General features: G+C 39.6%; 1 pseudogene; it reads right to left on the bottom strand.

Annotated features, from left to right (window-relative positions):
• Positions 1 to 15,625: 15,625 nt before the first annotated feature.
• LOC138071767 (centromere protein R pseudogene) lies at positions 15,626 to 24,481 on the bottom strand (annotated as a pseudogene).
• Positions 24,482 to 24,998: the final 517 nt, after the last annotated feature.

Below are 24,998 nucleotides of genomic sequence, written 5' to 3'. Positions count from 1 at the left end.
TTTTTTATAGATGAGTAATATTTCATTGTGTATATGTACCATGATTTCCTTATCCATTTGTCTGCCAATGGACGTCTAGGTTGTTTCCATGTTCTAGCTATTATAAACACTAATGGAATGAACATTGGGGTACATGTGTCTCTTTCAATTCTGGTATCCTCAGTATGTATGTCCAGCGGTGGGATTGCTGGGTCGCATGATATTTCTATTTCCAGTTAAGGAATTTGCACACTGTTCTCCATAGTGGCTGTACCAGTTTGCATTCCCACCAACAGTGTAAGAGGGTTCCCTTTTCTCCACACCCTCTCCAACATTTATTTTTTGTAGACTTTGATGGCAGCCATTCTGACCAGGGCGAGATGGTACATCATTGTGGTTTTGATTTGCGTTTCTCTGACAATGAGTGATATTGAGCATCTTTTCGTGTGTTTCTTAGTCATCTGTATGTCTTTGAAGAAATGTCTGTTTAGTTATTTGGCTCACTTTTTAATTGGGTCATTTATTTTTCTGGTATTGAGCTGCATGAGCTGCTTGTATATTTTGGAGATTCTTTATCAGTTGTTTCATTTGCTATTATTTTCTCTCATTCTAGAGGCTGCCTTTTCACCTTGCTTATAGTTTCCTTCATTTTGTAAAAGTTTTTAAGCTTAATTAGGTCCCATTTGTTTATTTTGTTTTTATTTCCATTACTCTGGGAGGTGGGTCATAGAGGATCCTGCTGTGATTTATGTCAGAGAGTGTTTTGTCTATGCTTTCCTCTAAGAGTTTTTTAGTTTCTGGTCTTACATTTAGATCTTTAATCCATTTTGAATTTATTTTTGTGTATGGTGTTACAAAGTGTTCTAGTTTCATTCTTATACATGTAGGTGACCAGTTTTCCAAGCACCACTTATTAAAGATATTGTCTTTTCTTCATTGTATATTTTTGTCTCCTTTGTCAAAGATAAGGTATCTTTAGGTGCATGGATTTATCTCTGAGTTTTCATTTTCATTGCATTGATCTTTGTGTCAGTACCATACTGTCTTGATGACTGTAGCTTTGTACTATAGTCTGATGTCAGGAAGGTTGATTCCTCCAGTTTCATTCTTCTTTCTCAGGATTGCTTTGGCTATTCGAGGTTTTTTTATGTTTCCATACAAATTGTGAAATTATTTGTTCTAGTTCTGTGAAAAACACTATAGATTCTTCATCTATTTGTGTCATCTTTGATTTCTTTCATCAGCATTTTATTGTTTTCTATATATAGGTCTTTTGTTTTTTTTTAGGTAAATTTGTTCCTAAGTATTTTATTCTTTTCATTGCAATAGTGTTAGGATTATTAGGATTCCATACAAATTGTGAATCAAATGACACAAATAGATGGACAAATATACCATGCTCGTGAATTGAAAGAATCAATATATTGAAAATAAGTATACTACCCCAAGTCATCTATAGGTTCAACACAATCCCTATGAAGCTACCAACAGTATTTTTCACAGAACTGAAATAAATAATTTCACATTTTGTATGAAAACATTCTACAAAATCCTTACAATCTGAATTGTAAGGATTGTTTCCTTAATTTCTCTTTCTGTATCATCTTTATTAGTGTGTAGGAATAAAAAGGATATCTGTTTATTCATTTTATGTCCTGTAACTTTACTATATTCATTGATTAGCTCTAGTAATTTTCTGGTGGTATCTTTAGGGTTTTCTATGTAGAGGATCATGTCATTTGCAAACAGTAAGAGTTTTACTTCTTTTTTATCAATCTGAATTTCTTTTATTTCTTTTTCTTCTCTGACTGCTGTGGCTAAGACTTTCAAAACTATGTTGAATCATAGTGGTGAGAGTGGGCACCCTTATCTTTTTCCTGATTTTAGAGGAAATTCTTTCAATTTTTTGCCATCGAGGATAATGTTTCCTGTGGGTTTGTTGTATATGGCTTTTATTATATTGAGGTATGTTCCTTCTATGCCTGCTTTTTGGAGAGTTTTTTTTTTTTTTTAATCATAAATGGGTGTTCAATTTTGTCAAAGGCTTTCTCTGCATCCATTGAAATGATCATATGGTTTTTAATCTTTCAATTTGTTAATATTGATTGATTTGCAAATATTGAAGAATCCTTGCATCCTTGGGATAAAGCCCACTTGGTCATGATGTATGAAATTTTTAATATGTTGTTGGATTCTGTTAGCTAGAATTTTGTTGAGGATTTTCACATCTGTGTTCATCAGTGGTACTGGCCTGTTCAGTTCAGTTCAGTTCAGTTCAGTCGCTCAGTCATGTCTGACTCTTTGCCACCCCATGAACCGCAGCACGCCATGCCTCCCTGTCCATCACCAACTGGCCTGTAGTTTTCTTTTTTTGTGGCAACTTTGTCTGGTTTTGGTATTATGGTGATGGTGGCCTCATAGAATGAGTTTGGAAGTTTCCCTTCCTCTGAAATTTTCTGGAAGAGTTTGAGTAAGATAGGTGATAGCTCTTCTCTAAATGTTTGATAGAATACACCTGTGATGTCATCTTGTCCTGGGCTTTTGTTTGTTGAAAGATAACCTCGCTCTTATCATTACTTTTACTGAATCCCATAGGTTTGAAGTTGTCATGTTTTCATTTTTATTTGTTTCTCTGCATATTTTGATTTCCTTTTTGATTTTTCCTGTGAGGAGAAATCCAGTACTCTTGCCTGGAAAATCCCATGGGTCTAGGAGCCTGGTAGGCTGCAGTCCATGGGGTCGCGAAGAGTCGGACACGACTGAGCGACTTGACTTTCACTTTTCACTTTCACGCATTGGAGAAGGAAATGGCAACCCACTCCAGTGTTCTTGCCTGGAGAATCCCAGGGATCAGGGAGCCTGGTGGGCTGCCGTCTATGGGGTCACACAGAGTCGGACACGACTGAAGTGACTTAGTAGTAGCAGCAGCAGCAGCAGCAGCAGCAGCAGTGATCTGTTGGCTATTCAGGAGCACGTTGTTTAGCCTCCATATGTCTGTGTTTTTTACTTTTTTTTTTTCCTGTAGTTGACATTTAATCTTACCACGTTGTGGTCATAAAAGATGCTTGAAATGATTTCCATTTTTAAAAAATTTACCAAGGCTAGATTTATGGCCCAGTACGTGATCTATCCTGGAGAACATTCCACATGCACTTGAGGAAAAGGTGAAATCTATTGTTTTTGGGTGAAATGCCCTGTAAATATCAGTTAGGTCTAACTTGTCCATTGTATCATTCAAAGCTTGTGTTTCCTTGTTTGGTTATCTATCCATAGGTGTGAGTGGGGTATTAAAGTACCCCACTATTATTGTGTTACTGTTTATTTCCCTGTTCATACTTGTTAACATTTGTCTTATGTATCGAGGTGCTCCTATAATTGTTATATCTTCTTCTTGGATTAATCCTTTGATCATTATGTAGTGTCCTTCTTTGTCTCTTATCATGGTCTTTACTTCAAAGTCTATTTAATCTGTTGTGAGTATTGCTACTCCTGCATTTTTTTGGTCTCCATTTGCATGAAGTACCTTTTCCAGCCCCTCACTTTCAGTCTGTATGTGTCCCTAGGTTTGAGGTGGGTCTCTTGTAGCCAACATATATATGGGTTTTGGTTTTATATCCATTTGGCCAGTGTTTGTCTTTTGGTTGGAGCACTTAGCACATTTATATTTAAGATAATTATTAATAAATATGATTCTGTTACCACTTACTTTGTTGTTTTGGATTTGCTTTTATAAACCTTTTCTGTTTTTCCTCTCTAAAGAAGATCCTTTAGCATTTGTTGGAGAGCTGGTTTAGTGGTACTGAATTCTCTCAGCATTTGCTTGTCTATAAAGCTTTTGATTAATTGAATCTGAATGAGATCCTTGCTGGGTAGAGTAATCTTGGCTGTAGGTTTTTCTCTTTCATCACTTTAAGTATGTCCTGCCATTCCCTTCTGGCCTGAAGAGTTTCCATTGAAAGATCAGCTTTTATCCTTCTGGGGATCATTTTGTGTGTTATTTGTTGCTTTTCCCTTGCAGTTTTTAATATTTGCTCTTTGTGTTTAATTTTTGTTAGTTTTATTAATATGTGTCTTAGGGTGTTTTGCCTTGGGTTTATCCTGTTTGGGACTCTGTGGATTTCTTGGACTTGGGTGGCTATTTCCTTCTCCATTTTAGGGAAGTTTTCAACTATTATCTCCTCAAATATTTTCTCATGCCCTGTCTTTTCATCTTCTGGGAAACCTATGATTCGAATGTTGGGGCATTTAGCATTGTCCCAGAGGTCTCTAAGGTTGTCCTCATTTCTTTTAATTGTTTTTTCTTTCTTTTTCTACTTCATTTATTTCCACCATTCTGTCTTCCATCTCACTTATCCTCTCTTCTGCCTCAGTTATTCTACTGTTGGTCCCCTCCAGAGTGCTTTTAATCTCAGTCATCACATTGTTCATTATTGATTGACTCTTCTTTATTTCTTCTAGGTCCTTGTTAAACATTTCTTGTATCTTCTCAATCCTTGTCCCTAGTCTATATATCTGTAATTCTATTTTGTTTTCAAGATTTTAGATCATTAATATCATTATTCTGAATTCTTTTTCAGGTTGACTCCCTATGTCCTCCTCTTTTGTTTGGTTTGGTGGGTTATAATCATGTTCCTTCACCTGCTGAGTATTTCTCTTTTGTTTAGATTGCTGCGTTTGGGGTACCCTTTCTTCAGGCTGGAATTTCATGGTTTCTCTTAATTGTGGAGCCTGCTCCCTGTGGGTGGGGTTGGACCAGTGGCTTGTCAAGGTTTCCTGGTTGGAGGAACTAGTGTCTGTGTTCTGGTGGGTGAAGCTGGATCTGTTTTTTTCTGAAGTGCAATTAATTATTCAGTAGTGGGTTTTGGGGTGTCTATGCGTTTGGCATGGCTTTGGGCAGTCTGTCTCTTAATGTTCAGTGTTGTGTTCCTGTTTTGCTGGAGAATTAGTGCAGTGTGTCTTTCACTGGAATTTCTTGGTTCTTGGGTGGAGTTTCATTTCAGTGTGGGGACTTTTGGATGAGCTCTTGTCTACTAATATTCCCTGGAATCAGGAGTTCTCTGATGTTCTAAAGTTCTGGAGTTAAGCCTCCTGCCTCTGGGTGTTGGTCCTTCTCTTATAGTAGCCTCAAGACTTTTCCATCCAGAAGGGCGGTCCTAAGATGGCAGAGGAATAGGATGGGGAGACCACTTTCTCCCCCACAAATTCATCGAAAGAACACTTGAACGCTGAGTAAATTCCACAAAACTACATCTGAATGCTGGCAGAGGACATCAGGCACCCAGAAAGGCAGCCCATTGTCTTAGAAAGGAGGTAGGAAAAATATAAAAGATAAAAAGAGAGACAAAAGAGGTAGGGATGGAGATTCATCCTGGGAAGGGAGTCTTAAAAAAGAGAGAAGTTTCCAAACACCAGGAAACACTCTCACTGGCGAGTCTGTGGCGAGCCTTGGAACCTCAGAGGGCAACATAACCAGGAGGAAAAATAAATAAATAATTAAAACCCACAGATTATGTGCCTAACAGCAACTCCCAGTGGAGAAGCAGTGCAGACATTCACATCCACCACTAGCAAGCAGAGGCTGGACAGGGAGGTGCGGGCTGCATTGCTTAGGGTAAGGACAGGCCCATATGCCCCAAGGGCAATCTGAGGGAACTAACTTGAGATAGTAACCCAGACTGTGGGATAGCTATCCTGCGAAAAGCCCTAACCTAAGACACCACTGGCTTCTCTGGTAGCTCAGATGGTAAAGCGTCTGAATTCAATGCAGGAGACCCAGGTTCGATCTCTGGCTCAGGAAGATCCCCTGGAGAAGGAAATGGCAACCCACTACAGTATTCTTGCCTGGAGAGTTCCATGGACTGAGGAGCCTGGTAGGCTACAGTCCATGGGGTCAAGGAGTCGGACATGACTGAGCAACTTCACTTCACTTCACTTCAAGACACTGCTAGGCCAGCTCACAGAACAAAGGACTGAGCAGAGCTAGCTGGCTGCGGACCAGCCCAACCCCCGCCGGAGACAGGCAGGCAAGGGCAGCCAGAGCTGGAAGGGGGCAATCGCGGCCCCAGAGAGGCATCCTCTACCAAACTGCAAGCAAACTTCATTGCTAACCAAGACTTCTTGGGATTCTGGACGGTCGACATCTACTGGGAGGGTTGCAGCCAGAGATCAGCTCCCTGGAAGAGACACACAGCACACCTGAGAAGGCACACCAGTTGTACACCCAGAAAACTGAACGGCAGGGACGGGGGAGGCGATAAGTTGCAGCCCCCACCTGGAGGCGACCGAGCTCTCCAAGCACCTGGTCACCTGAGCTGCTCAGATCTGGGAAGGGCACAAAACTCAGGCCCAACCAAGTCTGCACCTCTGTGGAGTACCCGAGAACCTGAACCTGAGCAGCTTAGACCTGGGAAGTGCATACAACTCAGGGCACACCTTAGAGAGTTCCTGGCAAAGCAACCTAGAGCCTAAGCAGGGTAGACTGGGAAAGCACGCACGCCGTGAGCGGGGGCAAACCCAGTGTGGCCGAGACACTGTGAGCACATGCCAGCGTTATTTGTTTGCAGTGTTCCTCCCTCCCCACAGCACGACTGAACAAGTAAGACTAATAAAGTGACCACCCCCACCCCCACCCCCCCGTGTCAGGGCAGAAATTAGACACTGAAAAGAAGAGCAAACAGAAGAAGATAAAATAGAGGGAAGTGCCTTGGAAGTGACAGGTGCAATAGATTAAAACCCTGTAGTTAGCACCGACTACATAGGAAGGGGCCTATAGATCTTGAGAAGTATAAGCCAGATCAAGGAACTATCTGAAAATGAACGGACCCCACACTGTCCACAACAACACCAGAGAAAGTCCTAGATATATTTTTACTAATATCATTTTTTAAATTAAAAAAACTTTTTTTATTTTTAAGTCCTCTATTATGCCTTTAATTTTCATTTTTATAACCTACTATTACTTTGCAAAAAAAGGACCCTATTATTTAAAGCAAACTTCATATATATACATTTTATAATTTTTGTGACTTTGCTTCTTTCTTTAATATTGTATTTTTGAGAATCCAACATCTACTCTAGATTTTTAATCTTTGCTTTTTGGTATTTGTTATAAATTTTGTACCTGTAAGAACCCAATCTTCAGTAACCATTTTTCCTTGGGAGCAAGATTACTGGCTTGACTGCTCTCTCCCCCTTTGGCCTCTTGTTTTGCTCCACCAGGTCGCCTCTATCTCCTCCCTCGCCCTTCTCTTCTCTACCCAACTCTGAATCTCTTTGTGTGTTCCAGGCTGTGGAGAACATTCAGGAAACTGATTACTGGCTGGATCTGTCTCTCTCTTTTTGATTCCCTCTTTTATCCTCCTAGCCACCTCTTTCTCCTTCCCCCCTCTTCTCTTCCCTGTGTAACACCGTGAACATCTCGGAGGGATCCAGACTGTGGCGAGCACATAGGGAAGTGATTACTGGCTAGGATGCTCTCTCCTCTTATGATTCCCCCTCTTTTCCTCCTGGTCACCTCTATCTCCCTCTTCCTCTTCTCTTCTCCATGTAACTCTGCGAACCTCTCTGGGTGTCCCTCACTGTGGAGAAACTTTTCATCATTAACCTAGATGATCTATCATTGGTGCTGTATCGGTGGAGAAGACTTGAGGCTACTGTAAGAATAAGACTGAAAACCAGAGGCAGGAGGCTTAAGTCCAAATCCTGAGGACACCAGAGAACTCCTGACTCCAGGGAACATTCATCAATAGGAGCTCATCAAATGCCTCCATACCTACACTGAAACCAAGCACCACCCAAGGGCCAACAAGTTCCAGAGAAAGACATACCATGCAAATTCTCCAGCAACACAAGAACATAGCCCTGAACTTCAATATATAGGCTGCCCAAAGTCACACGAAACCCACTGACATCTCAAAGTTCATTACTGGACACTCCATTGCACTCCAGAGAGAAGAAATCTAGCTCCACCCACCAGAACACCAATACAAGCTTCCCTAACCCGGAAACCTTGACAAGCCACCCTTCCAACCCCACCCACAGTGAGGAACCTCCACAATAAAGAGGAACCACAAACTGTCAGAATACAGAAAGGCCACCCCATACACAGCCATATAAACAAGATGGAAAGGCAGAGGAATACCCAGCAGGTAAAGGAACAGGATAAATGTCCACCAAACCAAACAAAAGAGAAAGAGATAGGAAATCTACCTGATAAAGAATTCCAAATGATGATAGTGATAATGATCCAAAATCTCAAAAACAAAATGGAGTTATGGATAAATAGCCTGGAGACAAGGATTGAGATGATGCAAGAAAGGTTTAACAAGGACCTAGAAGAAATAAAAAAGAGTCAATCAATAATGAATAATGCAATAAATGAGATAAACACTCTGGAGGGAACTGACAGTAGAATAACGGAAGTAGAAGATAGGATAAGTGAGGTAGAAGATAGAATGGTAGAAATAAATGAAACAGAGAGGAAAAAAGAAAAATGAATTAAAAGAAATGAGGACAATCTCAGAGAACTCTGGGAAAATGTTAAACACCCAACATTCGAATCATGGGAGTCCCAGAAGAAGAAGATAAAAAAAAAGACCATGAGAAAATACTTGAGGAGATAATAGTTGAAAACTTCCCTAAAATGGGAAAGGAAATAATCACCCAAGTCCAAGAAATCCAGAGAGTCCCAAACAGGATAAACCCAAGGCAAAACACCCCAAGACACATAATCAAATTAACAAAGGTTAAGCACAAAGAACAAATATTAAAAGCAGCAAGGGAAAAACAACAAATAACACACAAGGGGATTCCCATAAGAATAACAGCTGATCTCTCAATAGAAACTCTTCAGGCCAGAAGGGAATGGCAGGACATACTTAACGTGATGAAAGAGAAAAACCTACAACCCAGATTACTGTACCCAGCAAGGAACTCATTCAAATATGAAGGAGAAATCAAAAGCTTTACAGACAAGCAAAAGCTGAGAGAATTCGGCACCACCTTGCCAACATCTGCTGGATCATCAAAAAAGCAAGAGAGTTCCAGAAAAATATCTATTTCTGCTTTATTGACTATGCCAAAGCCTTTGACTGTGTGGATCACAATAAACTGTGGAAAATTCTGAAAGAGATGGGGATACTAGACCACCTTACCTGCCTCCTGAGAAATCTGTATGCAGGTCAGGAAGCAACAATTAGAACTGGACATGGAACAACAGACTGGTTCCAAATTGGGAAAGGAGTACGTCAAGGCTGTATATTGTCACCCTGCTTATTTAACTTATATGCAGAGTACATCATGTGAAATGCCAGGCTGGATGAAGCACAAGCTGGAATCAAGATTGCTGGGAGAAATATCAATAACTTCAGATATTCAGATGACACCACCCTCATGGCAGAAAGAGAAGAAGAACTAAAGAGGCTCTTGATTAAAGTGAAAGAGGAGAGTGGAAAAGTTGGCTTAAAACTCAACATTCAGAAAACTAAGATCATGACATCTGGTCCCGTCACTTCATGACAAATAGATGGGGAAACAATGGAAACAGTGAGAGACTTTCTTTTTTGGGGGGCTCCAAAATCACTGCAGATGGTGACTGTAGCTATGAAATTAAATGACACTTGCTCCTTGGAAGAAAAACTATGACCAACCTAGATAGCATATTAAAAAGCAGAGACATTACTTTGCTGACAAAAGTCCATCTAGTCAAAGCTATGGCTTTTCCAGTAGTCATGTATGGATGTGAGAGTTGGACTATAAAGAAAGCTGAGTGCTGAAGAATTGATGCTTTTGAGCTGTGGTCTTAGAGAAGACTCTTGAGAGTCCCTTGGACTGCAAGATCAAACCAGTCAATCCTAAAGGAAATCAGTCCTAAATATTCATTGGAAGGACTCGTACTGAAGGTGAAACTCCAATATTTTGGCCACCTGATGCGAAGAACCGACTCACTGGTTAAGACCCTCATGCTGGGAAAGATTGAAGGCGGGAGGAGAAGGGGATGACAGAGGATGAGATGGTTGGATGGCATCACCAACTCGATGGACATGAGTTTGATTAAGCTCCAGGAGTTGGTGATGGATGGGGAAGCTTGTCATGCTGCAATCCATGGGGTCACAAAGAGACAAGACTGAGTGACTGAACTGAAGCCTCCATGTGGGTTTTGTTTTTTACAATTTTTTTCCCTGTAAGTGAGTTCTAATGTCATAGTGTTGTGTTTGGAAAAGATGCTTGATACAATTTCAGTTTTCTTAAATTTACTAACACGTGATTTGTACCCCCAGATGTGCTCTGTCCTGTAGAATGTTCTGCCTCCATTTAAGAAGAACATGTATTCTGCCATTTTAGGGTAGTAACTTAGTCTTTCAGTCATGTCTGAATTTTTGTGGCCCTATGGACTGTAGCTTGCCAGGCTCTTCTGTTCATGGGATTCTCCAGGCAAGAATACTGGAGTGGGTTGCCATTTTCTTCTCCAGGGGATCTTCCCGACCCAGGTGACTAAACCCAGGTCTCCTGCGTTTCTGGAAGATTCTTTACCATATGAGACACTAGAGAGAGTGGGTTTTGTGTGGGATGTCCTATAAATTTCAATTAAGTCCATCTGTTCTAGTGTGTAATTTAAGACTTGTGTTTCCCTATTAATTTTCTGTCTGGATGACCTATCAATTCGTGTAAGTGAGGTGTCTAAATCCCCCACTACTATTATGTTACTGTTGATTTCCTCTTTCATGGGTGTTCAGTTCAGTTCAGTCGCTCAGTCGTGTCCGACTCTTTGCGACCCCATGAATCACAGCACGCCAGGCCTCCCTGTCCATCACCATCTCCCGGAGTTCACTCAGACTCACGTCCATCTAGTCCGTGATGCCATCCAGCCATCTCATCCTCAGTCGTCCCCTTCTCCTCTTGCCCTGAATCCCTCCCAGCATCAGAGTCTTTTCCAAAGAGTCAACTCTTCGCATGAGGTGGCCAAAGTACTGGAGCTTCAGCCTCAGCATCATTCCTTCCAAAGAAATCCCAGGGTTGATCTCCTTCAGAATGGACTGGTTGGATCTCCTTGCAGTCCAAGGGACTCTCAAGAGTCTTCTCCAACACCACAGTTGAAAAGCATCAATTCTTCGGTGCTCAGCCTTCTTCACAGTCCAACTCTCACAACCATACATGACCACATGTACTTCTGTGTTGGTTGTGTATATGTTTATAATTGTGATATCTTCTTCTTAGGCTGATCCTGTGATGTTTATGTAGCGTCCTTCCCTGTTTCTTGTAATAATATTTATTTTAAAGTCTATCTTGTCAAATGATTATTGGTGTTCCAGCTTTCTTTTAATTTCCATTTGCCTGGAGGATCTTTTTCCATCCCCTCACTTTAAGCCTGAATGTACCCCCAAGGTTTGAAGTGGGTCTTTTTTAGACAGCATGTATATGGTTCTTGTTTTTGTATCCATTCAGCCAGCCTTTAGGTTGGAGCATTTAATCTGTTTACATTTAAGGTAATTACTGATATGTATGCTCCTATTGCCATTTTCTTAACTGTTTTGGGTTTGTTTTTGTAGGTCATTTTTTTTTCTTTTGTGTTTCCTGTCTAGAGAAGTTCCTTTAGCATTTTTTGTAAAGCTGGTTTCCTGATGCTGAGTTGTCTTATCTTTTACTTGTCAGTGAAACTTCTGTTTTCTCTGTCAAATCTAAATGAGAGCCATGAATCAAGATTATTCTTGGTTATAGGTTTTTTCCTTTCATCACTTCAAATAAATCATGCCATTCCCTTCCAGCCCTCTCAGTTTCTGCTGAAAAATTAGCTGATTACCTTATGGGAATTCCCTTTATGTTATTTGGTAGTTTTCCCTTACTGTTTCTTTCAAACATTTTATGTATTTAATTTTGGTTACTTCAATTAATATATGTCTCAGCATGTTTCTCCTTGCATTTATCCTGGATGGTACCCTCCAATCCTCCTGGACTTGGATAATTATTTCCTTTTCTGTGTTAGGGAAATTTTGGACTATAATCTCCATTTCTTTTTGTTCTTTTTTCTTTATTCTCTCTGGAGCAGTTATTTCCAGTATTTATTTCAGCTCACTTATCCATTCTTCTGCCTCAGTTATTCGGCTATTGATTCCTTCTAGAGTATTTTTAATTTTAGTTATTGTTTTGTTTGTCACTGTTTGTTCTTTAGTCCTAATTTGTTGTTGTTTAGTCCCTAGGTTGTCTCTGATTCTTTGTGACCCCATGGACTACAGCACATCAGCCTTCCTTGACCTTCACTATCTCCAGGAGTTTGTTCAAACATATGCCCATTTAGTCAGTGATGCTATCTAACCATCTCATCCTCTGCCACCCCCTTCTCCTTTTGCCTTCAATCTTTCCAAGTATCAGGTTCTTTTCCAATAAGTCGGCTCTTCACATCAGGTTAGGTCCTTGTTAAACATTCCTTGTATTTTTTCCAGTCTATTTCTGATATTTTGGGTCATCTTTGCTATCACTACTCTGAATTTTTTTCAGGTAGATCGAAGAGGTCTATTGCTTCTTCGTTTATTTGTTCTTGTGGGTTTTTACCTTGTTCCTTCATCTGCAACATAGTTCTCTGTGTTTGCATTTTGTTTAATTTACTATGTTTGAAATCTCTTTTCTGTGGGCTGCAGAGTCATTCTTCTTCTTGCTTCTGGTATCTGCCCCTAGTGGTTGAGTTCGGTCCAGTGGCTTGGGTAGGCTTCCTGGTATTCTGGTGGACTATTCTGAATCTTGCCCCTCTGATGACAGGGCTGCATCAGGTGGTATATTCTGGGGTGTCTTTGAGATTATTATGACTTTAGGCAACCTGTCTGCTAATGAGTGGTCTGTGTTCCTGTCTTGCTAGTTGTTTGCCATGAGGTGTGCAACACTGGAGTTTGCTAGCCATTGAGTGGAGCCATGTCTTGGTATTGAGATGGAGACCTTTGGGGAAGCTCTTGCTGATTAGTATTTCCTGAGGCTTGGAGCTTTCTGACAGTCCAGTATCCTGGACTTGGCTGTCCTACCTCAGAGGCTGAGACCTCACCCTTTCCAGAGAAACAACATCCTGCAAGTTTCATGGTGCAGAAGAGGGAAAAAAAAAGGAAATGAACAAATTAAACCCCTAAGACAAAACCAGACAAAAACAGACAAATAAACACACAGAGAGAAAAACAGAGAAAACAAGAGAGAAGAGAGCAATCAAAGAAATAAATGAACCCACAATGTAAACCAACAATAAAAACTAAACTAACGAAAACAAAACAAATCAAAAGCATAAAGCTAATTTAAAAAGGCAAAAAATGAATAAAATAAGCTCACAAAATTATAAAAAAGAAATAAAGTATAAGGAAATAACACAAAACTATGAATAAAAATATAGTTAAACAGAGATTAAAAGAGAGCAAAAGAAAAAAAAGGAAGTAATGCATTATAACAAAAAAGTGAAGTAAAACTAGAAAAAATATATTAAAAGTAAAAAAAAGAGAAGAAAAAATTAGGAAAAAATAAAATATAATAAAAAAGAACAATAGAACAAAACAAAAATTAGTAGTAATAATTATATTTCCCAGAACCTCAGCTGTCAGTGTCCTTCCTTGCTAAGCGAGTCAGAGCCAATCCCTGCCTTCCCCTCCAGTCCTTCAGTACTGCCTTTGGACCTGCTGTGGGCACTGTGGAGTAGGCTCAGACTTTGGCTCAGAACTGAACAGCAGACCCAGTTCTCGTGTGTATTTGTCCCCAGTGTCCATAGTTGTTAAACCTAGAACAGCTTCAATTGTGAGAACATTCATTATCTATTCAGATATTCCACAGATGCAGGTTTACCAATCTGATTGAGGGGATTTAATCCACAGCTCCTGCAGCTGCAGGAGAGGTTTCCATTCCTCTTCTTTGGTTGTGCCACTTCTGGAGCCCAGCTTTGGTTTTGGCCCCATCTCTGTGTGTAACCACACTTTGGTGTCTGTTTCCTGCCCAGGTGAGAGGGGGTGAAAGCAGCAGATGATTAGGGCATACTTAGTCAAGCCAAAGAGTGGGAGAGATATGACAGCCACATCTGAGACATGTGGGTAATGCCTGCAGTGGCAGAGACCAGCAGGAAGTTTGCTATAGCACAGGGCATGCCATGCACTTTCCTGAGTAAGTTGGTCCAGGATCATAGGACCTTTGGCAGTGGCAGGCTTCATAGTCTTCTGTAAAGGTGTGGGCAGTGACCTACACTTACTCACAGGAACTTTGTGGCAGTGATAGCAGCAGTAGCAGTCCATGTCTGCCTCTAGGGTTTGAGACAGTAGTCATGGCTGAAGTCTGCACCTGGAGCTCATGCAGGCAGTGCCCTGCTGCCTGTGAGCAGGCAAACCTCTCTCCTTGTACACCCCCTAACAATGGTCCCTTGTCTCTTTGATGGGCCAAGCCTTCTTTTTTGGACTCCTCAGGCTGTCTTCACTCAGCCAACTCCCTCCTCTCCCTGGAGTCTGACCTCCAAAGCTCAAGCTTCAGCACTCAGTTCCTACCTGCCCTGGTGGGCAAGCAAACAAATATCTCAGGCTAGAGAGTGCCAATAGGCACTGACTCTCTGTGCAGGACTTTCCATTTTGCCCCCTGCACACTGCACTCTCTTCTGAAGCTCCAAAGCTCCCTGCCTCCTGTCTCTGCCAGTGAGGGGACTTCATAGTATTAGAAACTTTTCTTCCTTCACAGCTCCCTCCCAGAGGCTCAAGTTCCTTTGTATATATATTTTTTCTTTTTTTCTTTTGCCCTACTCAGTTACGTTGAAGTATTCATGCCTTTTTGGAAGTCTGAGGTCTTCTGCCAGCATTCAGTAGATGTTCTGTGGGAGTTATGCCACATGTAAATGTAATTTTGTAGTATCTCTGGGAAGAAGGTGAGCTCCATGTCTTATTCTTCTGTCATCTTGGAGGTTCTTTCCACTTGTTTATTTTTTATTGTGTTGCTTGGGGTTAGGTGGGGCTTCCCTGATTAGGTGTCCAAAAATCATTACTAAATCTACATCAAGGAGCTTTATTGCTGTTTTCTTCCAAGAGTTTCATGATTTCATTTCTTACATTTAAGTCTTCAATCCATTTTGAGTTAATTTTTGTAAGTGGTATAAGTTATGGGTCTGATTTTATTTTTTGCATGTGAAAATGCAATTATTCCAGCACCATTGATTGAAAAAGCTGTCTTTTCTCCATTGGTTCCTTTGTTAAATGTTAGTTGACCATATATTCTTGAGTTTATTTCTGGGCTCTCAATTGTGTTCTATTGGTATATGTGTCTGCTTTTATGTTAGTGCATACTGTTTTGAAGTGTGATGACTCTTGCTTTAGTTTCTTTTTTTTTGTCATTTTCATTCATGATTTATTAAGTCTATTCACAAATGCTCAAACTATACAGAAGCATATGAGATACAGCATATAAGTCAAGATCCTCTTCTATATGCTGGCTTACTTTAAAGGGTCAAGAAGAAACATATTATTTACATTGAGATTATCTATTAGTGTGTACAGAAAGTTTAAATTAGCTGCAAGAAAATTTATATAGACATGCACCTGCCCATGCTATGATCTGATATTTACTGGGAAAATTATTTACAAGCATCTCTTTTGTTTCTTTAAACATGATTAGCCAGATACAGAAGTTGGCATTCATAGTTAGTGTATTTCTCCTAAATTCCTTTGTTGTGAAGTCCTGAATTTTTCTTTTCAAATGTTTTTTGTTTTGTTACTTTTGTCATTAGTCCTTTATTTTATGCATTTCTTTTTTTTAGACACATTATGCAAGGGAGATACCAATGAGGTTTTCAAGCTCTTTAATGCTTTCCAAAACCTGTATACTACTTAGATTTTACATTATTTCCATTATTTCTCAACTTTTTAGGTAGCAACACCATGAATTTGTCATTGTTTTGTGTGGTAGATTCATTTTATTGGTTATACTGAAATGATTCCAGTTTTTCCTCGTTCCATTTGATGGATTATTTTTACTGTCTTCCTCTTTAGAGCTTGTGGAAGAAGCAAATGGGCTCATTTGTCAGGTTCCAGCTGTTGGAGACGGAGAAGGCAATGGCAACCCCCTCCAGTACTTTTGCCTGGAGAATCCCATGGATGGAGGAGCCTGGTAGGCTATAGTCCATGGGGTCGCACAGAGTCGGACATGACTGACGCGACTTAGCAGCAGCAGCAGCTTTTGGAGAATAGGCTGCAGCACTTTTCTTCCTTGTGATTTTTGAAGAATCAAATGCATTTGCTTTTAATAGACCATCCAATTTCAGTGATCTTTTAAAAGGCACTTCGTCATTCTGGGACACACTCTTGTCACTGGATAGAATCACTGAACAACCTCTTCCAAAAACAGAGAAACTTCTGAGGGAAACACTCTTGCTTTGTTCTTATTTCTAAAGGATTTCTTTGGCTATTTAGGGTCTCTTGCAGTTCCATATAAATTTTAGTAGTGCTTTTCCTACATCTTAAAAAATGCCTTCAGAATCTTAATAAAAATTGCCTTGAATATATTTTTGTAGTATTGACATTTTAACAATATTGATTTTTCTAATTCATAAACAAGGGATTCCTTTCTATTGATTTGTATCTTCTTCACTTTATTTCAGTTTCTTGTAGTTTTTAGAGATCTTTCATCTCTTTAGTTAGACTTATTCCTCGGGTTTTTTTGATGCTATTATAAATGGGATCAAGTTCTTTATTTTTAAAAAAATAATGTTCTAGAGTAAATAAATGTTGCTAATTTTTGTGTGTTGATTTTGTATCGTGCTTTTCATTTGGTTGAATATTTAGCATTATATATATATATATATATATATATAATCATGTCATCTTCCAATAAAGACACTTTTACTTCTTTCTATCCAATTCTGATACATTTTATGTTTATCTTGCTTGATTGCTCTAGCTAAGATTTCCAGTACTATGTCAAATAGGAGTGGTAAGAGTGGGCACACTCTTGTCTTGTTCCTGATCTTAGAGAAAAAGCTTTCAACCATTTAACACCAAGTATATGGTATTAGCATGGGCTTCTCATAAATAACCTTTACTATGGTAAGACACATTCCTTCTATGCTAAATTTTTATGAATTTTTAAATCATAAATGAATGTTGAATTTTGTTAAATGCTTTGTCTATTGAGATGATTATATATTATTTTTTCATTCTATGAATGTGATGTATCATATCAATTGACACTTTTTTTCTAGTAGTGTCCTTGTATCTTGAAAAAATTATTTATTTTTTAATTGAAGGATAATTACTTTACAGAATTTTCTTCTTTTCTTTCAAACCTCAACATGAATCAGCCATAGGTATACATATCTTCCCTCCCTCTTAAACCTCCCTCCCATCTTCCTCCTTATCCCACCCCCTAGGTTGATACAGAGCCCCTGTTTTGGTTTCCTGAGACATATAACAAATTCCCATTGACTATCTATTTTACATATGGTAATGTAAGTTTCCATGTTACTCTATCCTTACATCTCACCCTCTCCTCCCCTCTCCCCATATCCATAAGTCTGTTGTATGTGTCTGTTTCTCCACTGATGCCCTGCAAACAAATTCTTTGGTACCATCTTTCTAGATTCCATATATATGCATTCAATTCAGTTCAGTTGCTCAGTCGTGTCTGACTCTTTGTGACCCCATGGACTGCAGCACGTCAGGCTTCCCTGTCCATCACTAACTCATGGAGCTTTCTCAAACTCATGTCCATCACATTGGTGATGCCATCCAACCATCTCATCCTCTGTTGTCCCCTTCTCCTCCTGCCTTCAATCTTTCCCAGCATCAGGGTCTTTTCCAATGAGTCAGTACTTTGCTTCAGGTGGCCAAACAATTGGAGTTTCAGCTTCAGCACAATATTCATTGTCCTTCCAATGAATATTCAGGACTGATTTCCTTTAGGATTGACTGGTTTAATTTCCTTGCAGACCAAGGGGTTCTCAAGAGTTTTCTCCAACACCACAGTTCAAAAGCATAAATTTTTCTGTGCTTGGCTTTCTTTATGGTCCAACTCTCACATCCACACATAACTACTAGAAAAACCAGAGCTTTAACTATATGGACCATTGTCAGAAAAGTAATGTCTCTGCTTTTTAATATGCTGTCTAGGTTGTTCATAGCTTTTCTTCCAAGGAGCAAGTGTCATTGAACTTTATGGCTGCAGTCACCATCTGCAGTGATTTTGGAGAGTAAATAAAGTCTCTCACTGTTTCTGTTGCTTCCCCATCTATTTGCCATGAAGTGACGGGAATGGATGCCATTATCTTAGTTTTCCGAATGTTGAGTTTTAAGCCAACTTTTCCACTCTCCTCTTTCACTTGCACCAAGAAACTCTATAGTTTCTCTTCATTTTCTGTCATGAGGGTTGTGTCATGTGTATATCTGAAGTTATTGATATTTCTCCCAGCAATCTTGATTCCAGCTTGTGCTTCATCCAGCCTGGCATTTCGCATGATATACTCTGCATTTAAGTTAAATAAGCAGGGTGACAATATAAAGCCTCGATGTACTCCTTTCCCAATTTGGAACCAGTCTGTTGTTCCACGGCCAGTTTTAACGGTTGCTTCTTGACCTGCACACAGAGTTTTCAATAGGCAAGTAAGGTGGTCTGGTATTCCCATCTCGTCAAGAATTTTCCAGTTTGTTTTGATCCACACAGTCAAAGGCTTTGGCATAGTCAATAAAGCAGAACTAGATGTTTTTCTGGAACTCTCTTGCTTTTTCGATAATCCAGCTGATGTTGGCAATTTGATATCTGGTTCCTCTGCCTTTTCTGAAACCAGGTTGAATTCTAGAAGTTCACGGTTCATGTACTGTTGAAGCCTGGCTAGGAGAATTTTGAGTATTACTTTGCTAACATGTGAGATGAGTGCAACTGTGTGGTAGTTTGAGCATTCTTTGGCATTGCCTTTCTTTGGGATTGGAATGAAAACTGACCTTTTCCAGTCCTATGCCTTATATATATATGCATTATATATTATATATATATATATATATATATATATATGCATTCAGTTCAGTTCAGTTCAGTCACTCAGTTTTGTCCAACACTTTGCTGCCCCATGAATTGCAACATGCCAGGCCTCCCTGTCCATCACCAACTCCTGGAGTTCACTCAAACTGATGTCCTTCAAGTCAGTGATGCCATCCAGCCATCTCATCCTCTGTCTTCCCCTTCTCCTACTGCCCTCAATCCCTCCCAGCATCAGAGTCTTTTCCAATGAGTCAACTCTTCGCATGAGGTGGCCAAAGTACTGGAGTTTCAGCTTTAGCATCATTCCTTGTGAAGAAATCCCAGGGCTGATCTCCTTCAGAATGGACTGGTTGGATCTCTTTGCAGTCCAAGGGACTCTTAAGAGTCTTCTCCAATACCACAGTTCAAAAGCTTCAATTTTTCGATGCTCAGCTTTCTTCACAGTCCAGCTCTCACATCCATACATGACCACTGGAAAGACCATAGCCTTGACTAAATGGACCTTTGTTGGCAAAGTAATGTCTCTGCTTTTGAATATGCTATCTAGGTTGGTCATAACTTTCCTTCCAAGGAGTAAGAGTCTTTTAACTTCATGGCTGCAGTCACTATCTGCAGTGATTTTGGAGCCCCCCAAAATAAAGTCTGACACTGTTTCCACTGTTTCCCCATCTATTTGCCATGAAGTGATGGGACCAGATGCCATGATCTTCGTTTTCTGAATGTTGAGCTTTAAGCCAACTTTTTCACTCTCCTCTTTCACTTTCATCAAGAGGCTTTTTAGTTCCTCTTCACTTTCTGCCATAAGGGTGGTGTCATCTGCATATCTGAGGTTATTGATATTTCTCCCAGCAAACTTGATTTCAGTTTGTGCTTCTTCCAGCCCAGCGTTTCTCATGATGTACTCTGCATATAAGTTAAATAAGCAGGGTGACAATATACAGCCTCGATGTACTCCTTTTCCTATTTGGAACCAGTCTGTTGTTCCACGTCCAGTTCTAACTGTTGCTTCCTGACCTGCATACAGATTTCTCAAGAGGCAGGTCAGGTGGTCTGGTATTCCTATCTCTTTCAGAATTTTCCACAGTTTATTGTGATCCACACAGTCAAAGACTTTGGCATAGTCAATAAAGCAGAAATAGATGTTTTTCTGGAACTCCCTTGTATTTTTGATGATCCAGCAGATGTTGGCAGTTTGATCTCTGGTTCCTCTGCCTTTCCTAAAACCAGCTTGAACATCTGTAAGTTCACAGTTCAAATATTGCTGAAACCTGGCTTGGAGAATTTTGAGCATTACTTTACTAGCATGTGAGATGAGTGCAATTGTGCTGTAGTTTGAGCATTCTTTGGCATTGCCCTACTTTGTGATTGGAATGAAAACTGACCTTTTCCAGTCTTGTGGCCACTGCTGAGTTTTCCAAATTTGCTGGCATATTGAGTGCAGCACTTTCACAGCATCATCTTTCAGGATTTGAAATAGCTCAACTGGAATTCCATCACCTCCACTAGCTTTGTTCATAGTGATGCTTTCTAAGGCCCATGTGACTTCACATTCCAGGATGTCTGGCTTTAGGTGAGTGATCACACCTTCGTGATTATCTTGGTCATGAAGATCTTTTTTGTACAGTTCTTTTGTGTATTCTTGCCACCTCTTCTTAATATCTTCTGCTTCTGTTAGGTCCATACCATTTCTGTCCTTTATTGAGCCCATCTTTGCATGAAATGTTCCCTTGGTATCTCTAGTTTTCTTGAAGAGATCTCTAGTCTTTCCCATTCTGTTGTTTTCCTCCATTTCTTTGCACTGATCACTGAGGAAGGCTTTCTTATCTCTCCTTGCTATTCTTTGGAACTCTGCATTCAGATGCTTATATCTTTCCTTTTCTCCTTTGCTTTTCGCTTCTTCACTTTTCACAGCTATTTGTAAGGCCTCCAAGCAAATTTGACCTTGGAATACGGAATGAAACAGGGCAAAGGCTAATAGAGTTTTGCCAAGGGAATGCATTGGTCATAGCAAACAGCCTCTTCCAACAACACAAGAGAAGACTCTACACATGGACATCATCAGATGGTCAACACCAAAATCAGATTGATTATATTCTTTGCAGCCAAAGATGGAGAAGCTCTATACAGTCAGCAAAAACAAGACTGGGAGCTGACTGTGGCTCAGATCATGAACTCCTGATTGCCAAATTCAGACTTAAATTGAAGAAAGTAGGGAAAACCACTAGACCATTCAGCTATGACCTAAATCAAATCCCTTATAATTATACAATGGAAGTGAGAAATAGATTTAAGAATCTAGGTCTGATAGATAGAGTGCCTGATGAACTATGGATGGATGTTCGTGACATTGTAGAGGAGAGAGGGATCAAGACCATCCCCATGGAAAAGAAATATGTTGAGGTATGTTCCTTCTATTCCTGCTTTCTGGAGGGTTTTTATCATAAATGGATGTTGAATTTTGTCAAAGGCTTTCTCTGCATCTATTGAGATAATCATATGGTTTTTATCTTTCAATTTGTTAATGTGGTGTATTAAGTTAATAGATTTGCAGATATTGAAGAAGCCTTGCATCCCTGGGATAAAGCCCACTTGGTCAGGATGTATGATCTTTTTAATATGTTCTTGGATTCTGTTTGCAAGAATTTTGTTAAGGAATTTTGCGCCTATGTAACACATCAGTGATATTGGCCTGTAGTTTTCTTTTTTTGTGGCATCTTTGTCTGGTTTTGGTATTAGGGTGATGGTGGCTTCATAGAATGAGTTTGAAAGTTTATCTTCTGTAATTTTCTGGAAGAGTTTGAGTAGGATGGGTGTTCGCTCTTCTCTAAATTTTTGGTAGAATTCAGCTGTGAAGCCGTCTGGTCCTGGGCTTTCGTTTGCTGGAAGATTTCTGATTACACTTTCAATTTCCGTGTTTGTGATGGGTCTCTTAAGATTTTCTATTTCTTCCTGGTTCAGTTTTGGAAAGATATACTTTTCTAGGAATTTGTCTATTTCTTCCAAATTGTCCATTTCATTGACATACAGTTTCTGATAGTATTCTCTTATGATCCTTTGTATTTCTGTGTTGTCTGTTTTGATTTCTCCATTTTCATTTCTAATTTTGTTGACTTGATTCTTCTCCCTTTGTTTCTTGATGAGTCTGGCTAATGGTTTGTCTATTTTTTTTTTTTTGTCTTCTCAAAGAACCAGCTTTTAGCTTTGTTGATTTTTGCTATGATCTCTTTTGTTTCTTTTGCATTTATTTCTGCCCTATTTTTAAGATTTCTTTCCTTCTACTAACCCTGGGTTTCTCCATTTCTTCCTCTTCTAGTTGCTTTAGGTGTAGAGTTAGGTTATTTATTTGACTTTTTCTTGTTTCTTGAGGTAAGCCTGTATTGCTATGAACCTTCCCCTTAGCCCTGCTTTTACAGTGTCCCACAGGTTTGGGGGTGCTATGTTTTCATTTTCATTCATTTCTATGCATATTTTGCTTTTTTAAATTTTTTCTATGCTTTGTTGGTTATTCAAGAGCATGCTGTTTAGCTTCCATATGTTGGAATTTTTAATAGTTTTTTTTTTCCTGTAATTAACATCTAATCTTACTGTATTGTGGTCAGAAAAGATGATTGGAATGATTTCACTTTTAAAAGAAATTTACCAAGGCTAGATTTATGGCCCAGGATGTGATCTATCCTGGAGAAGTTTCCATGTGCACTTGGGAAAAAGGTGAAATTCATTGTTCTGTGGTGAAATGTCCTATAGATATCAATTAGGTCTAAGGGTCCATTGTGTCATTTAAAGTTTGTGTTTCCTTGTTAATTTTATGTTTAGTGATCTATCCATAGGTATGAGTGGGGTATTAAAGTCTCCCACTATTATTGTGTTATTGTTATTTTCCCCTTTCATACTTGTTAGCATTTGCCTTACATATTGCGGTGCTCCTATGTTGGGTGCATATATATTTATAATTGTTATATCTTCTTCTTGAGTTGATCCTTTGATCATTATGTAGTGTCCTTCTTTGTCTCTTTTCACAGCCTTTATTTTAAAGTCTATTTTATCTGATATGAGTATTGCTACTCTTGCTTTGTTTTTTTGGTCTCCATTTGCATGAAATATCTTTTTCCAGTCGTTCACTTTCAGTCTGTATATATCCCTTGTTTCAAGGTGAGTCTCTTGTAGACAACATATATAAGGATCTTGTTTTTGTATCCATTCAGCCAGTCTTTGTCTTTTGGTTGGGGCATTCAACCCATTTACATTTAAGATTATTATTGATAAGTATGATCCCATTGCCATTTACTTTGTTGTTTTGGGTTCGAGTCTATACACCCTTTCTGTGCTTCCTGTCTAAAGAAGATCCTTTAGCATTTGTTGGAGAGCTGGTTTGGTGGTGCTGAATTCTCTCAGCTTTTGCTTGTCTGTAAAGCTTTTGATTTCTCCTTCATATTTGAATGAGATCCTTGCTGGGTACAGTAATCTGGGTTGTAGGTTTTTCTCTTTCATCACGTTAAGTATGTCCTGCCATTCCCTTCTGGCCTGAAGAGTTTCTATTGAAAGATCAACTGTTATCCTTATGGGAATCCCCTTGTGTGTTATTTGTTGTTTTCCCCTTGCTGCTTTTAATATTTGTTCTTTGTGCTTAACCTTTGTTAATTTGATTAATATGTGTCTTAAAGTGTTTTGCCTTGGGTTTATCTTGTTTGGGACTCTCTGGATTTCTTGGACTTGGGTGATTATTTCCTTCCCCATTTTAGGGAAGTTTTCAACTATTATGTATTTTCTCATGGCCTTTCTTTTTGTTTTCTTCTTCTGGGACTCCTATGATTTGAATGTTGGAGCATTTAACATTGTCTCAGAGGTCCCTGAGGTAGTCCTCATTTCTTTTAATCTTTTTTTCTTTTTTCCTCTCTGCTTCATTTATTTCTACCATTCTATCTTCTACCTCACTTATCCTATTTTCTGCCTCCGTTATTCTACTGTTGTTTCCCTCCAGAGTGTTTTATATCTCATTTATTGCATTATTCATTATTGATTGACTCTTTTTTATTTCTTCTAGGTCCTTCCTAAATCTTTCTTATATTTTCTCAATCTGTGTCTCCAGGCTATTTATCTGTAACTCCATTTTGTTTTCAAGATTTTGGATAATTTTTACTATCATTACTTGGAATTCTTTTTCAGGTAGACTCCCTATCTCCCCCTCTTTTATTTGGTTGGTGGGCATTTATCCTGTTCCTTTACCTGCTGAGTACTTCTCTGCCTTTTCATCTTGTTTATATTGCTGTGTTTGGGGTGGCCTTTCTGGATTCTGGCAGTTTGTCGTTCCTCTTTATTGTGGAGGTTCCTACCTGTGGGTGGGGTTGGACGAGTGGCTTGTCAAGGTTTCCCGGTTAGGGAAGCTTGTGTTGGTCTTCTGGTGGATGGAGCTGGATTTCTTCTCTTTGGCATGCAATAAAGTTCCAGCAGTGAGTTTTGAGATGTCTATGGGTTTGGTTTGTCTTTGGGCAGCCTGTATATTGAAGCTCAGGGCTATGTTCCTGCTTTGCTGAAGAATTTGCATGGTATGTCTTGCTTTGGAACTTTTTGGCCCTTGGGTGGTGCTTGGTTTCAGTGTAGGTATGGAAGTTTTTGAATGTGCTCTTATCAATGAATGTTCCCTGGAGGCAGGTGTTTTCAGGTTTTGATCTTAAGCCTCCTGCCTCTGGTTTGCAATCTTATTCTTACAATAGCCTCAAGAGTTCTCCATCCATACAGCACTGATGATAAAACATCTAGGTTAATGGTGAAAAGATCCTCCACACTGAGGGACACCCAGAGAGGTTCACAGAATTACATGGAGAAGAGAAGAGGGAGGAGGGAGATAGAGGTGACCAGGAGGAGAAGAGGGGAAATCAAAAGGGGAGAGAGCAGTCTAGCCAGTAATCACTTCCCTGTATGCTCTCTATGGTCGGGAACCCTCGGAGAGATTCACGGAGTTCCATAGAGAAGAGAAGAGGGAGGAAGGAGATAGAGGTGACCAGGAGGAGAAAAGGGAATCAAAAGGAGAGAGACAGATCTAGGCAGTAATCTGTTCCCTA

Source organism: Capricornis sumatraensis, chromosome X (genome assembly GCF_032405125.1).
Source record: "Capricornis sumatraensis isolate serow.1 chromosome X, serow.2, whole genome shotgun sequence".
In the NCBI taxonomy this organism is placed as follows: domain Eukaryota; kingdom Metazoa; phylum Chordata; class Mammalia; order Artiodactyla; family Bovidae; genus Capricornis; species Capricornis sumatraensis.
The sequence above is the reverse complement of the archived record's forward strand: the minus strand, read 5'-3'. Positions and strand labels throughout refer to the sequence as shown.